At 48.2% G+C, this 16,873-nt stretch overlaps 1 long non-coding RNA gene across 1 annotated transcript in view; it reads right to left on the bottom strand.

The window, feature by feature from the left end:
- Window positions 1–2,717: 2,717 nt before the first annotated feature.
- The window catches only part of LOC134928833 (uncharacterized), a 46,893-nt gene continuing 32,737 nt past the window's right edge, over window positions 2,718–16,873 (bottom strand). Inside the window, exon 2 of the long non-coding RNA XR_010178046.1 lies at window positions 2,718–3,061. This is a non-coding gene — a long non-coding RNA (uncharacterized LOC134928833). The remainder of the gene's footprint in view (window positions 3,062–16,873) is intronic.

The following is a 16,873-nucleotide window of genomic DNA, read 5'->3' as shown; positions in this document are numbered from 1 at the left end:
CCTGACACTGCAGTGCCACTCCTAGATGGGCCAGGTGTTTGTGTCGGCCACTTGGGTCGCTGAGCTTAGTCACACAGCTACCTCAGCGCCTCTTTTTTTCTTTGCGTCATGTGCTGTTTGGGGAGTATTTTTTGGAAGGGCCACCCTGCGTGACACTGCAGTGCCACTCCTAGATGGGCCAGGTGTTTGTGTCGGCCACTTGGGTCGCTGAGCTTAGTCATCCAGCAATCTCGGTGCAAATTTTAGGACTAAAAATAATATTGTGAGGTGTGAGGTGTTCAGAATAGACTGAAAATGAGTGGAAATTATGGTTATTGAGGTTAATAATACTTTGGGATCAAAATGACCCCCAAATTCTATGATTTAAGCTGTTTTTAGGGTTTTTTGAAAAAAACACCCGAATCCAAAACACACCCGAATCCGACAAAAAAAATTCGGTGAGGTTTTGCCAAAACGCGTTCGAACCCAAAACACGGCCGCGGAACCGAACCCAAACCCAAAACACAAAACCCGAAAAATTTCCGGTACACATCTCTACTATCTAGTTCATCTCACATGTCAATGACATCTCACATAAGCCAAAATCATAAACACACATAGTCCATGGTGGTGCTGGGCTCCAGGGAGTTCAAGGGAAACCGCAAGTGAAAATCGGGCATAGCAAGGATCTCACCGTGTGTACACACCCTTACTCAGAGCTGCTTCTCATTCACTCTGCCACTCTCTTCATATGCCTTTATAGAAGTCTAACATGTACTAAGCAGTGCAAAAAGTGGAGAAGTGAGACAGTGGAGAAGTTGCCCATGGCAACCAATCAGCTGCTCTGTATACTTTTAAAGTATGCAAATTATAACTGCTGCATCAATGCTGATTGGTTGCCATGGGCAACTTCTCCACTGGCTCACTTCTCCACTTTTATCACTTCTTACTACATCTCTCCCTAACTCTCTTAATTACTTTGTCATAGATCTGCATTATTTTATTTACCACACGGTGCATCTCATTATTATATTACACCTCTGCAGCACTGCCCCTCAGGCTTTGGGGCTCCCCTGCTGCCTCAGCCCTCCCTCACAATTTGGAGTCTATGGGGTTTATTCATGAAGCAGTGAAAAGAGTGGAGATTGGAGAAGGGAGCCAGTGGAAAAGTTGGCCATGGCAACCAATCAGCTGCTCTGTATAATTTTATAGTATGCAAATTATGTTACTTCAATGCTGATTGGTTGTACACAATATATGAGCCAAAGCGTACATCTGGGCATTATACACAGGTGCAGCAGTATAAACTCCTGGAAATTTGGTGAGTTTTGATCAGAGATGTGTGGAAAAGACAGACGCCTCGCATGCCATAGACTTTATACTCCAGAGTTTTGACTAGAAAAATGATTAGAATAATGCAAATATTTCAAACATATTCTTTGTATTTTTCATATACTTTATGCAGTAAAAACACTGGCACAAACATTAGTATGACAGGAAAGGCTCTGCTTCACCGGCCTCAATCCCACTAGGTATATATATAGTACAGTAAAGTCTTCATCTTCTGTAGAACGCTGTGTTTGGAATAGGTCCTCCAGAGCTACGCTACAGTATATGCCATACTACAGAGGAGAATTACATACTTCAGTGCTGACTGTAATGTGAGAATGACAGGGGTACGTTCAGGATGCCTGCAGTCGGGAGTCCGGCAGTAAAAATCCTGGTGCCGGAAAACCCAACACGCGGGCAAATTGCAGACGCCGAAACTCTGACATGAGTTGAAATGCCGATGCTGGAAACACGACCGCTGGCATCCCGAATGTAAGTATGCCAGGGACTCTTAGGTTTAGGTGCCACTGGTGAGGATTAGGCTGCGTGGAAGAGAGGGTTAGGCCGCTAGAAGGGGTTATGCTGCAGGAGGGGTGGGTTAGGAACCACCGGGAAGGCTTAGGGTGCAGGGAGGGAGGGTTAGGTTGCCGGACTGGTGGGTTAGGGATAGGAACCACAGTGGAGGGTTAGGGTTAGGCTGAGGGAAAGGGAGGGTTAGGGTTAGGCTGCGGAGAGAAGGGGTTATGCTGCGGGAGGGGTGGGTTAGGTACCACCGGGGAGGATTAGGGTGCGGGAGAAGGAGTGTTAGACTGCGGGAGAGTTGGGTAAGGGATAGGTAGCACAGTGGAAGGTTAGGGTTAGGCTGCGGGAAAGGGAGGGTTAGGGTTAGGCTGCGGAGAGAAGGGGTTATGCTGCGGGAGAGTTGGGTAAGGGATAGGAATCACAGTGGAGGGTTAGGCTGCGGGGGACGGGGAGTTGTTGGGGAAGGTAAGTATACTTACCTCACTTCTGTCGGGATTTCCTCCATCGGTATGCCACTATTGGTCATATGACTGCCGGCATCCCCACCGCTGGTAAATGGTATCACACCCTGACAGGTTTACGTTCATTCTTTGAGACCTCATTTTTTCATTTTAGTTTCAGTTCATTGTAAGTCTGATTAATGTGACTGGTGTCTCTGTGTCCTAGAAACAGAAATAAGAATGTTTAAGTTTATTTAGGATTGCAGCAAATGGTGTACTGTCTGGTTTCTCATCCCCACAGATCAGCAGTGACACAGATCTCTGTCCAAGTCAAACAAATTACTAAGTGCAGCACTTAGCAATTTACATTCAGCATCTGCACCTGTAGGAGCAGGCTGACAGTAGAAACAATTTATGCATTACGAAGAAAAAGAAAATGCAGCACAAGTTTGTTAAGTATTTATTGTAACTTTAAAGATGTCATAGAAAACAGACATTGAATGCTCAAGAACACTAATGTGCAGTTATATATTAACCTTATTAATGTATACAATCTTCATTTCAGATTACATTCATTTTTTTGCTTTCCAACCGCCAGTCACTATTCCCATGGGTCACTTTATTATTTGGCACCCTCTTGTGGCTGTTTTATGAATTGCACCAGGCTTGAGAATGGATCGAACTGCAATAGTTCTGGCCCATGATGATTTACTAGTGCCCTGTTAGAGCACTAGCAGATGGATACATGTTCATTTCCTCCAATGTTGAAGAGAACCACATTCCCTGTTGCACTGTAAGTAAAGTAGTAAGAGTATCAAACACAAAATTGCTACATAGAATAAAGACAGCTCAAATGCTTCTCTATATTCTCATGGTTTACTAAAGCCACAAATTAGACTAAAGGAGGACTTCAATTGACGGTGGGAAATAAAAAATAAAAAAAAAGCAGTGCGCAGGGTTTCCAATTCAATTAAAGGAGAAGACACGAGATGCGTCTTTTTTCACATATAGTACCCCTAGAGCAAGTCTGATTTGTCCTAAAATTGTTATTCTGTGGGAAAAATTACCGGGAGTTGCTCTGGCACCCTTGCTTAAAGGACTAATTAAGCAATTGGACAGTTTTCAATTAGCTTAATTAGTCAGTAATTACTTACCTTCTGTAGCAGTGTTTTCTTCATCCAGCATCGGGAGGCGGTCTTCTGAAGCAGCAGTGTGTGTGAGTGCAGTGCCGTAACTAGACATTTTAGCGCTGTGTGCAAGCAACAGCATCAGCGCCCCCCCCCCCCCATATTTAAAATAGGCCCAGTGCACGTCAAAAATATAGGGGCATGGCTTCATGAGGAAGGGGCATGGCCACATAATAATACCAATTCATATTATGCTGTACAGTAGTCTCCATTATTCAAATTATGCTGCACAGTAGTGCCACTTACACACATTACACCAGATAGAGCCCCTTTTACCCATTACGCCATGTAGAGCCCCTGTCACACATTATGCCAAGTAGAGCACCATTTGACACATTACACCAGGTTTAGCCCATCACACATTATGCCAGGTAGAGCCCCTTAGACACATTACACCAGGTAGAGCACCTTAGACACATTACACCAGGTAGAGCCCCCTTTTACACATTACACCAGGTAGAGCCCCCTTTTACACATTACACCAGGTAGAGCCCATCACACATTACGCCAGGTAGAGCCCCTTAGACACATTATGCCAAGTAGAGCACCTTAGACACCAGTGGCGGATCTTGCCACGGGCAAGCAGGACTTTTGCCCAGGGCGCCGCCTTCCGGAGGGCGCCGGCGCCATCCGGAGGGCGCCGCACCATGGCAAGATCCTCCACTGTCAGTGTGCGCCCCAGCAGTGTCCCCCTGCTGTGCCCCCCCTCCCGCTGTGAGAAGGGAACCAGACGCTATGCGTCTGGTTTCCCTTCGTGGCGCTGGTCCTCCCCCGCTCTGAAGGGAATCAGACGCTAAGCGTCTAGTTTCCCTTCATGGAGAGGACCTTTGGTGTGCGGTGCGCGATGACGTCATCGCGCACCGCACAGCATTGTGGCATAGACGCTAGGGGTCATAATTGACCTCTAGCGCTTATGCTGTGCTATGGGAGAGACGTCATGACTGACGTCTCTCCCATAGATCCGAGGAGAAGAGCGGCGCCGGTCTGCGGGGTACAGTAAGTATACTTTTCTTTCTTTTTCATTTCAGCGGCGCTACAAATGGGGGGCGTGACTGACCACGCCCCCATGTTAAGCCACGCCCCTAACTTTTGCCCGCGGCGCCGCAAGGGCAAGAACCGGCCCTGTTAGACACATTACACCAGGTAGAGCCCCCTTTTACACATTACACCAGGTAGAGCCCATCACACATTACGCCAGGTAGAGCCCCTTAGACACATTATGCCAAGTAGAGCACCTTAGACACATTACACCAGGTAGAGCCCATCACACATTACGCCAGGTAGAGCCCCTTAGACACATTATGCCAAGTAGAGCACCTTAGACACATTACACCAGGTAGAGCCCCCTTTTACACATTACACCAGGTAGAGCACTTTATACACATTGCACCAGGTAGATCCCCTTATACACATTACACCTGGTAGATCACGTTATACACATTGCGCCAGATAGAGCATGTTACACACACTGTGCCAGGTAGAGCCTATTAGACACATTGCGCCAGGTAAAGCCCCTTAGACAGAGAGAGAGAGAGAGAGAGAGAGAGAGAGAGAGTGTGTGTGTGTGTGTGTGTGTGTGTGTGTGTGTGTGTGTGTGTGTGTGTGTGTGTCAGGGCATCGGTTTCCAAAAATTATATAAATATGAGAAACCCCAGGCTGGCGCTCTGCATGTGCTTCCGGATCTCAAGCCACCGCCTCCATGTTGTGTCTGCTGCTGCCTAGCATGTACAGGAAGCCCTCTGCATCATGTGGAGCCTCTGCCTCACTGCTCCCTACTGACACAGCGCTCTGGGACATCATCTCTGGTGTGAGCAGCCTGCAGCTCGCGCTGCTGCCTCCAGTGTACTCTGTGTCTGCACACAGCTGGCTGGATGACATCCGTGAGCACTGCTGGGGAAGCTGGATGTATAATGTCACATGGTGGGTGGTACTGCTTAACATGAGAGACTGGCTTCACTCTCCGCACAACAGCAGAAGCTACCACATTCATTCACTTACCTTGCAAACTCATTGTTATTCAGTTACAATACCCTTTACTCAATAACACATTTCAATAAACTGCCATACCCAGGATTCGAACCAATAACTTGTCGCATTTCAGTAAAACACCCTACTCATTGAGCTATTTGATCCTGCATTTTAACTATGAACACTATATGAAGCTACTGGTACTTTGTAAAAAATAAATAAATCAGCATTGTATGACCTAGAAATAGGCCTGGAAAGCACAGTGTCAATCTTTGCAGATGATACTAAATTGTGTAAGGTAATTAACTCGGAATTGGATGTGGAGTCCTTACAGAGGGGGTAATTCTGAGTTGATCGCAGCAGCAAGTTTGTTAGCAATTGGGCAAAACCATGTGCACTGCAGGGGGGGGGGGGCAGATATAACATTTGCAGAGAGAGTTAGATTTGAGTGGGTTATTTTGTTTCTGTGCAGGTAAATACTGGCTGCTTTATTTTTACACTGCAATTTAGATTTCAGTTTTAATACACCCCACCCAAATCTAACTCTCTCTGCACATGTTATATCTGCCCCCCCCCCCCCCCTGCAGTGCACATGGTTTTGCCCAACTGCTAACAAAATTACTGCTGCGATCAACTCAGAATTAGGCCCAGAATGATCTATCTAAACTTGAACTCTGGGCGTCTAAATGGAAAATGAGGTTCAATACAGACAAATGCAAGGTTATACATTTCGGGACTAAAAACAAACTTGCAGCCTACATACTAAATGGGGAACGACTAGGTAAAACAGATTTGGAAAAGGATTTGGGGGTACTCATTGATAATAGACTTAATAACCATACACAATGTCAAAGCGCAGTAAAAAAGGCAAGTAGGGTGCTAGCGTGCATAAAACGGGGAATTGAGTCAAGGGACTCGGATGTAATCCTGCCGCTGTATAAAGCATTGGTACATCTGCACCTGGAATATTGTGTTCAGTTTTGGGCACCACTGTATAAAAAAGATATCGGTGAACTCGAAAGGGTTCAAAGGCGAGCTACTAAATTGATTAAAGACCTAGAGGGACTGGATTATGAGGAAAGGCCTAATAGGTTGAATATGTATACACTAGAAAAGGGGCGTCTAAGAGGTGATATTATTAATATCTTCAAATATGTAAAGGGAAATTACAAAGAGTTATTAGAGGAACTATTTATTAAAAGAACACAGTTTAGGACACGTGGGCACTCGCTGCGACTGAAGGAGAGAAAGTTCCGAACGCAACAGAGGAAAGGGTTCTTCACTGTTAGGGCAATTAGGATGTGGAATTCCCTGCCAGGGTTTGAATCCCGGGTATATCAGCATCTTGAAATGTAATAAAGGACAGTGTGACTGAATAACAAAGAATCTCAAGTTGAGTTCATGAATGTTGTATAGGTATTAGTGACAGAAGGGGTCAGGGTAGGAGACAGGGGTGGTCAGGAGATGCTGGCCTTCAAAAGGGGGGAAGCTGCAAGTGAAAGTAATTAAAACAGATAACTGACAAGTGCCACCAACAGTGCCCCCCTACCCTGCAGCTCTATTGCGGCGCCCCCTCCGCACACACCTAGTTACATATTCCTGTGTCTTAGCTCCGTGACCCTGGTTGGGAGCAAGATCGTGGTCCCAGACTTAGCCCTGGGTCGTTTGCATTCACACATACAGAAATCCCGGGTTGATGCGCATTCATGGGCAAAAACCTGGGATTTTTATGTATGTGTGAAAGGGATATAACACAAGCAGCTTTGGTGGTTGCACTTTAGGAGATCAGTCTTCCTTTACGCGCATGTTTAGCTTGCAGAGACGTCACCCAAGAGTGGAGCATTGGCACAAGCCTTATAAATGGAATAGGGAGATGATCTGTGTTATGCAGTGAGCACACTTCATAAATATCCCCTATATTTCATAGTTCTGCACAGTATAAGTAGCACTAACTAATAAAAGCTGGAAAGGTGCAGATAATAGACAAAGGGCCTAGGGCATGGATCGTAGATGTGCGAAATATTGCACATCTACAATCCATTACACTAACATGCGGGGGGAAGCCCAGCGCAGGGCAGGTACGCCCCGCATGCCGGATCCAGCCCCCCTGCACACGTGTAAGCATCGCATGGCAGCGATGCTTTTGCATGTCAGACAGCTACTCGCCATGTTTTGGGTCACAGCGGCTGCGTCTGATGTCACGCAGCCGCTGCGGCCCATCCCGCAAATGGTTTGGATACGCCTGCGTTGTCTGGACCACGCCGCCGCAATGCCTCGCAAACTGAGCAACGCCCCCTCTTCTGCCCCGCGAACACCTCTACCTGTCAATCAGCATCTCTGTCGCATGTCTCACTGTGTGCACACGCGCAGTGTGGCTTCTGCATGTGCGCACACTTCACAGGGCTTCAGCATGCGCAGCAGCAGCGTTCCATGCTAAATTAGGCTCCTAATTCAGCATGGGTTGTAGTTGTGCAAAAATTTGCAGACCAACACAGGGCAAGTCTACCCTGCATGCCAGGTCCTCCCCCCCCCCCCCCCCCCCTCCGCTATCATGGGAACTCCTAGCTTTGCAGAAGGGGCAGTGGTGCAAGTGGGCGGGTACGGGTGGGTACGGCGTACCCGTAAGAATTTAGCCGTGGGTACGCCGTACCCACACCGACGGGCCGCCGCTCCTCGCACCGCCGCTGATGTGAGGGAAGGAGAGCGCAGCCTGTGCCTCTCCTTCCCCTCAGTCTCCGGCGGGTCATAGTTTAATTCAGCGCCGATCCGTGAGCCAATCAGAGCTCGCGGTGCGAGCTCTGATTGGCTCACGGATCAGCGCTGAATTAAACTGTGAGACACCCGCCGGAGACTGAGGGGAAGGAGAGGCACAGGCTGCGCTCTCCTTCCCTCACACAGGACGGCAGCGGCCAGCGGCAGCGGTGAGCAGGGAAGGGGGGGGGGGGCATGTTATACCTGGCACTGGGGGATATGTGGCACTGGGGGGGGCATTTCTATCTGGCACTGGGGGATATGTGGCACTGGGGGGGGCATTTCTATCTGGCACTGGGGGATATCTGGCACTGGGGGGGGCATTTCTATCTGGCACTGGGGGATATCTGGCACTGGGGGGCATATATACCTGGCACTGGGGGATATCTGGCACTGGGGGGCATATATACCTGGCACTGGGGGATATCTGGCACAGGGGGGCATGTATACCTGGCACTGGGGGATATCTGGCACTGGGGGGCATGTATACCTGGCACTGGGGGATATCTGGCACTGGGGGGGCGTGTATACCTGGCATTGGGGGCATATCTGGCACTGTAGGGGCATTTCTGTATCTGGCACGGGGGGCAATGTATATCTGACACGGTGGGAGCATTTGTGTATCTGGCACTGTGGGGCAATGTGTATCTGGCACTGTGGGGCAATGTATATCTGGCACTGTGGGGCAACGTGTATCTGACACTGCGAGGCAATGTATATCTGGCACTCTGGGGGCATTTCTGTATCTGGCACTGTGGGGCAATGTGTATCTGGCACTGTTAGTCAATGTGTATCTGGCACTGTGGGGCAATGTATATCTGGCACTGTGGGGCAACGTGTATCTGGCACTATTGGGGTCATACGTGTATCTGCCCCTCCCCCATATGTGTATCACGCCCCCATTTTCATTGGCCACGCCCCATGTGGCATTTAGCCACACCCATTTTTAGCGCACGCGCCTAAGGCGCGCGCACACAGTACCCGTAAGACATTTTTTCTACTTGCACCACTGAGAAGGGGTCAGGGTAGGAGGAGACAGTGGCGGTCAGGAGATGCTGGGCTTCAAATATGCAAATTATCGCAGTCCTCCAAGCTCAATTGAGGTCACTCTTGTGGGTGAAATCAATTAACCTTGCGGTCTACCACAGACAGCAATTTTCCCACCATTGACTATAATGGAGGACCGCAATCCTCCATTATAGCCTATGCGCTCTGCCTGATTGGCAGGCCAAGAGCGCTCAGACAATCAGGAGAGCGCTATGACGTGGCACTCCCTGATTGGCTGCCGGGTCCTCTAGTGACAGGAGTCATGGGGGGTCCCGGCATTCTGGGAAAGGGGATCCGCTTTATTTGCGTGGACCAGATTTTTTTTTTATTTTTTTTTAATTTTAACCCTGTGGAAGCCTACTTGGAACGAAGAGGACTGATCTACACAAGGTTCTAGGTGAGTATATTGTTTTTTTTTTACAGGTAACCCAATGGATTCTACTTGGACAAGGGGACCGAGGTGCTGCGTGGGACACTAGGTAAGTATGTGTGAGTGTGTAAGTGTGTGTAAATAAACTTTTACTTTCACGGTGTGTGTGTTTTGTCTTTTTTTGGGTATTTCTTTTGTTGTGAAACTACAGGTACCAGCAGGCCTGTTAATTCATTGCAAGCTGGTACTTGTGGTTCTCCAAGTACCAGCATGCAGGGGAGGCTTGCTGGGACTTGTAGTTCCACAACAAAAGACAATATTCTTTTTTTTTATTACACAAAAAGCTATGAAGTCACCACCCACAGCCCAGGGGTGGTAGCCATAGCCCCGGGATTCATCCCTGGCCCTTGGGTGTCTGTGGTCCTTTATTTTAGGGGTCCCCACTCCCCTGGGAACCCCGGCCAGGGGTGACTAGTTGGGTGGAGTGATGCTGCGGCCACAGGGACCTGTATAAAAGTGTCCTCCGCCTGCGGAATCACCTTCCTGGCTAGTGGAGCCCGGTGCTGGTTTAAAAAAATACGGGGGACCCCTACTTCTTTTGTCCCCCATATTTTTGGAACCAGGACCAGTTCAACAGCCCGGTGCTGGTTTCTTAAATACGCAGACCCTCCAACATGACCTGCCCCACTAGGTACAAAATGCTCTGTTTCTGGACTTCCCTCTTAATTTATGATTTCCATCACCTGTGTTGAACTAGTTAAATGATAAGAAAGCTGTTTCTTCACAGGTGATGGCAATAATAAATTAAGAGGGAAGTCCAGAAACAGAGCATTTTGTACCTAGTGGGGCGGCTCATGTTGGAGCAGACTTGCCTACTCTCCCGGAATGGCCGGGAGCAGAGCCGGCCATAGGCATAGGCAAACTAGGCAATTGCCTAGGGCATTTGATATGCCCAGGGCCGTTTCTTGGGGCAGGCGAGCAGTGCAACCGCACTGGGCGCCTGCCGCGGCACTAACTGTGGCTCCCTGCTTCCCCCTCCTATTTCTCCCCGAGTAACCCGCTCGGGGGGCGGAGTTTCACGGAATGACGCGGTTGCGTCGTTACGTCACGACGCATCCCCGTCACTCCGCGAAACCCCCCCCCCGAGCGGGGTACAGGGGGGGATCCAAGCTAGGAAGAGGGAAAGGCCAGCTCGAGGAGCGACTTGTGAGGCGGGCCAAACAGCGGTAATCGCCTCTGTAAGTATTCTCTCTCTCTCTCTCTCTCTCTCTCTCTCTCTCTCAATGTGTAAAATGGGGACACCTGCCGTAATGTGTGAAATGGGGACTTTTGCCTGCCGTAGTGTGGGGATTTAATGTATCAAGGGCATTGCGGTGTGTGGCATAATATGGTGCAGGGGGCATTACTGTGTGGGGCTTAATATGGTAGAATTTTTTTTCCTGTGGTGGTCGTGATCTGTTGGGGCAGGGTCAAAAACTGGATTATGAGGTAGTCTTTTCAGATGAGGCCATGCCCATTTAAATGAGGCCACACCCATTTAGATGAGCCATGCCCCCTTGCCGGGTGCCCGCGCAAGTTTTTTTTTTAATCTAGGTGTGTTTTATGTCATGGGGGGGCGCATTTTTAAATCCCGCACTGGGAGCCAAATTGGCTAGAAACAGCCCTGGATATGCCTAGGGGCATCAGCAGCTTCTGCTGATTAAAATGATATGTGGCATGCCTATATTCTGTGTGTAGCATGTCTTATGCTGATACAGCCACAGTCTCACACAATATATAGGCATGCTGCATATCATTTTAATCAGCAGAATCTGCTTGTGTATCCTAGTCACATAGCAATGCAAATAAGATGCATTTTCATAAAAAAGGTGCCCGACGCATTGAGGCAAGATTTATGAGGACACATCTGTATCCAAGCAGAGGCAGAGGTCACAGTGTGAGTGCTGTGTGTATGTGAGTGGGTTGGATGTGCAGTAGTGTTCGGAATATGTGTATGGAGCATTATGTGTGTCATGTAAAAATGCATTAATAATTTGCAACATATGTGTAAGGGGCACTATGTGTGTCATGTGTATATGGGCATTAATAATGTGCGGCATATGTGTAACAGGGTACTACTGTATGTGTGTCATTATGTGTATAGGGGCACTAATAATGTGCAGCAAATGTGTAAGGGGCACTATGTGTTTCATTATGTGCATAAGGGCATTAATAATGTGCGGCATATATGTAAGGGACATTATGTGTAAAAGGGCATTAATGAAGGTTGTCATAATGTGTAAGGCACATTATGTTTATAAGGACATTAATAATGTGTAAGGGGCATTACTGTGTGGAATTATGTGTATAAATGCATTACTAATGTGTGGCATTATGTGTATAAGGTGCTCTACTATGTGGCGTTGTGTTTAGAAAGGGCAATACTGTGTCGTCTAATATGAATAAAGAGCAACAGGGTGTGGTGCAATGTGAATAAGGAGCAATTCAGTGTGATGTAATGTGAATAAGAGGCTCTACTGTGAGGAGTAATGTGTATAAGGTAAAGTAATACTACTGTGGATGTAATATGAATTATGGACACTATCACATGATCAAATGTGAATAAAGTTGCAGTACTGTGTGGCGTAATTGGAATTGGGGTTACTATTGTGTGGCCATGACCCTTGCCAGCAAAAACACACCCCTTTTTGGGCTGTGCGCCAAATGTGCAAACTGTTCCTATTTAAAATATAGGGGGTACAAACACCAAAATAAGGACTGCTATGGGTGAGGGGTGATGGTGCTGGGAAAGAGGTGCAAGGTCAGAGGCGGAACCAGTGGTGGTGCTAGGGGGCACCAGCCAAAATCTTGCCTAGGGCATCATATTGGTTAGGGCCGGCTCTGGCCGGGAGGCTCCCGAAAATCGGGTGACCCTCCCGGCCCCCCGGAAGAGCAGGCAAGTCTCCCGATTTCAGGGGTCCCCCCCTGCCCGGCCGCCCACTTAGCGAGTAAAGTGGGCGGTCCGGGCAGGCGATGACGCGATTCTTGTTGAATCGCATCATCATAGCCACGCCCCCTGGCGTATAATGCCGGTAATAGCGGCATTAAACAGTGGGGGCGGGGCTTACACGACACGATCCTGTGGTCACGCCCTCATCACCACCTCCACCACACCCCCGGCCCGCCTCCGGCCCGCCCCCCTCTGCACGCACATCGCAGCCCGCCCCCCTACCGAGCCGACCTGGCTGCTCTCTCCCAGAGAGAGCAGCCAAACAGTCAGTAAGTATGTGTTGGAGGGTATGAATTTTCCCTGTATTTTTGCAACCAGGACCGGCTCAAAGAGCCCAGGGCTGGTTATGCTTTTTTTTTTGGGGGGGGGGCCTGCATGTTTTTATTTTGTTTTTTTTACTTCTAACACTTTCTTCACATTTACAGACAGAAGCATGCACGGATCTCACTGATCTGTGCATGCTTCTGACTAAGTAATAAAAACATGACCAAAAAAAGCATGTTTCCTTTACTAAAAATCACCAATAATCACATGCAAATTCCACTAGTGTGGCTCCATCTGTATATGGCATGTACATACCTCCCAACATGACCCTCTCCAGGAGGGACAGAATGCTCTGCTCCTGGACTTCCCTCTTAATCTATGTTTGCCATCACCTGTGCTGAAACACCTTTCTTACCCATTAACCCACAGATTTTCAACCTTTTACAACTACCGGCACACTGAAGAAGATTTAAATATTGCCAAGGCACACTGAAATATAATTGTGATGCATGGTGCAGTTGCGAGTCTTAGCATACCTCCCAACATGACCCTTACCAGGAGGGACAGAATGCTCTGCTCCTGGACTTAAGGTGGGTACACACTAACAGATATATCTGCAGATCAATTGATCTGCAGATATATCTATGGACGGATCGAGCAGTGTGTTCAGCATAAACACTGCTCGATCCGTCGGGGACTGACGTCATGAACTGGGCGGGCGTGTACACACGCCCGCCCAGTTCACCTGTCAATCACCGCCGGCAGCCGTAGCATGTGTACGGGCGGTCGGCCGACCGCCCCGTACACACACAGCGACGCGCCAATATATTGGTAGATATATTGGCCGTCGGCTGTGCTGCGCGGCCGACGCGATAAGTCTGTGAATGACGGAGTTCACAGACGTATCGGCCGTACACACTGGCCGACGGTCCCGCGATATATCGGCCGTTCAGGAGAACGGCCGATAATTATCGACCAGTGTGTACGGGCCTTTACCTCTTAATTTATGATTGCCATCACCTGTGGTGAAACGCCTTTCTTATCCATTAATGGTAACCTATTCAAAACAAGTGCTGGCAATCAAACATGAAGAGAAAAGTCCAGGAGCAGAGCATTTTGTCCCTCCTGGAGAGGGTCATGTTGGGAGGTATGGTCTTAGGATGTCATGTCTCAGCTTCTCCATAGGTAATGCCTGAGCCACATCTGAGAAAGCCAGAAGAGCCCAACACTGCCCGGGCCCAAAATTAGAAATGGCTCTGCAACCACTAAACCCACCAGTATTGATCCTTCCAGAGCCTCAGTAGTGGCAAAACACTGGCATACCTCCCAACATGTCCCTCTCCAGGAGGGACAGAATGCTCTGCTCCTGCACTTCACTCTTAATCTATGCTTGCCATCACCTGTGCTGAAACACCCTCCTTACCCATTAACCTGTTCAACACAGGTGCTGGCAATCATACATTAAGAGGGAATTCCGGAAGCAAAGTATTGTTTCCCTCCTGGAAAGGGTCATGTTGGGAGGTATGCACTGATGGGCCTGGCTCTGCTACTATGGCGGCACACCTGGAGACTGCTCAGGGCACACTAGTGTGCCACAGCACAGTGGTTGAAAAACACTGCATTAACCTGTTCAGCACAGGTGCTGGCAACCATAAATTAGGAGAAAAGTCCTGGAGCAGAGCATTTTGTCCCTCCTGGAGAGGGTCATGTTGGGAGGTATGCAGTGCTTAAAGTGGTCCTAGAGAGGTGGTGGAACTCACCCCCCTCCCCACGGCGCCCAAGTAATAAAGGTATTGCGCGTGCGCCGCAAAAAGGGGCGTGGTCTCCAAAAGAAAGGGACGTGGTCACACAATAGTAATAATGCCCACAGTAGTAGCACCCCGTAATACACATAGGGGGTAATTCTGAGTTGATCGCAGCAGGAACTTTGTTAGCAGTTGGGCAAAACCATGTGCAGTGCAGGGTGGACAGATATAACATGTGCAGAGAGAGTTTTGGGTGGGGTGTGTTCAATCTGCAATCTATATTGCAGTGTAAAAATAAAACAGCCAGTATTTACCCTGCACAGAAACAAAATAACCCACCCAAATCTAACTCTCTCTGCACATGTTATATCTGCCTCCCCTGCAGTGCACATGGTTTTGCCCAATAGCTAACAAAGTTCCTGCTGCGATCAACTCAGAATTACCTCCATAATGCCCACCATAGTAGCACTTCTTATACAATGCCCACAGTAGTAGTGCTCATTATGCACTGTCCACTGTATTGGTAGTAGTGATGAGCGGGTTCGGATCCTCGGAAACCGAACCCCCCCGAACTTCACCCATTTTACACGGGTCCGAGGCATACTTGGATTCTCCCGTATGGCTCGGTTAACCCAAGCGCCCGAACGTCATCATCCCGCTGTCGGATTCTCGCGAGATTCGGATTCTATATAAGCAGCCGCGCTTCGCCGCCATTTTCACTCGTGCATTGGAAATGTTAGTGAGAGGACGTGGCTGGCGTCCTCTCCGTTTATTGTTGAACTTGATTGTGCTTTATTGCTTAATTGTGGGGAGGACTGGGGAGCAGCTGTATAATATAGGAGGAGTACAGTGCAGAGTTTTGCTGATCAGTGACCACCAGTTTTATCCGTTCTCTGCCTGAAAAAAACGCTCCTTATCTGTGCTCCGTGTGCTGCATATATCTGTGCTCACACTGCTTAATTGTGGGGACTGGGGAGCAGCTGTATTATATAGGAGGAATACAGTGCAGAGTTTTGCTGACAGTGACCACCAGTATATACGTTGTCTGCCTGAAAAAAACGCTCCTTATCTGTGCTCAGTGTGCTGCATATATCTGTGCTCACACTGCTTAATTGTGGGGACTGGGGAGCAGCTGTAATATATAGGAGGAGTACAGTGCAGAGTTTTGCTGACAGTGACCACCAGTATACGTTGTCTGCCTGAAAAACACTCCATATCTGTGCTCAGTGTGCTGCATATATCTGTGCTCACACTGCTTAATTGTGGGGACTGGGGAGCAGCTGTATTATATAGGAGGAATACAGTGCAGAGTTTTGCTGACAGTGACCACCAGTATATACGTTGTCTGCCTGAAAAAAACGCTCCTTATCTGTGCTCAGTGTGCTGCATATATCTGTGCTCACACTGCTTAATTGTGGGGACTGGGGAGCAGCTGTAATATATAGGAGGAGTACAGTGCAGAGTTTTGCTGACAGTGACCACCAGTATACGTTGTCTGCCTGAAAAACACTCCATATCTGTGCTCAGTGTGCTGCATATATCTGTGCTCACACTGCTTTATTGTGGGCACTGGGGACCACCAGTATATTATATAGGAGGTGTACACTACAGTGCAGAGTTTTGCTGACCAGTGACCACCAGTATACGCTGTCTGCCTGAAAAACACTCCATATCTGTGCTGCATTGTAGTATATAGTAGGAGTACAGTGCATAATTTTGCTGACCACCAGTATATAATATATAGGAGTACGGTACAGAAGGCCACTGCTGTACCTACCTCTGTGTCGTCAAGTATACTATCCATCCATACCTGTGGTGCATTTCAGTTTTGCACAGTTTGCTGACCACCAGTATATAATATATATAGCAGTACGGTACAGTAGGCCACTGCTGTACCTACCTATGTGTCGTCAAGTATACTATCCATCCATACCTGTGGTGCATTTCAGTTTTGCACAGTTTGCTGACCACCAGTATATAATATATATAGCAGTACGGTACAGTAGGCCACTGCTGTACCTACCTCTGTGTCGTCAAGTATACTATCCATCCATACCTGTGGTGCATTTCAGTTTTGCACAGTTTGCTGACCACCAGTATATAATATATATAGCAGTACGGTACAGTAGGCCACTGCTGTACCTACCTCTGTGTCGTCAAGTATACCATCCATCCATACCTGTGGTGCATTTCAGTTTTGCACAGTTTGCTGACCACCAGTATATAATATATATAGCAGTACGGTACAGTAGGCCACTGCTGTACCTACCTCTGTGTCGTCA

This window comes from Pseudophryne corroboree, chromosome 5 (genome assembly GCF_028390025.1).
Source record: "Pseudophryne corroboree isolate aPseCor3 chromosome 5, aPseCor3.hap2, whole genome shotgun sequence".
In the NCBI taxonomy this organism is placed as follows: Eukaryota; Metazoa; Chordata; class Amphibia; order Anura; family Myobatrachidae; genus Pseudophryne; species Pseudophryne corroboree.
This window is presented reverse-complemented; position numbering and strand designations above follow the sequence as displayed.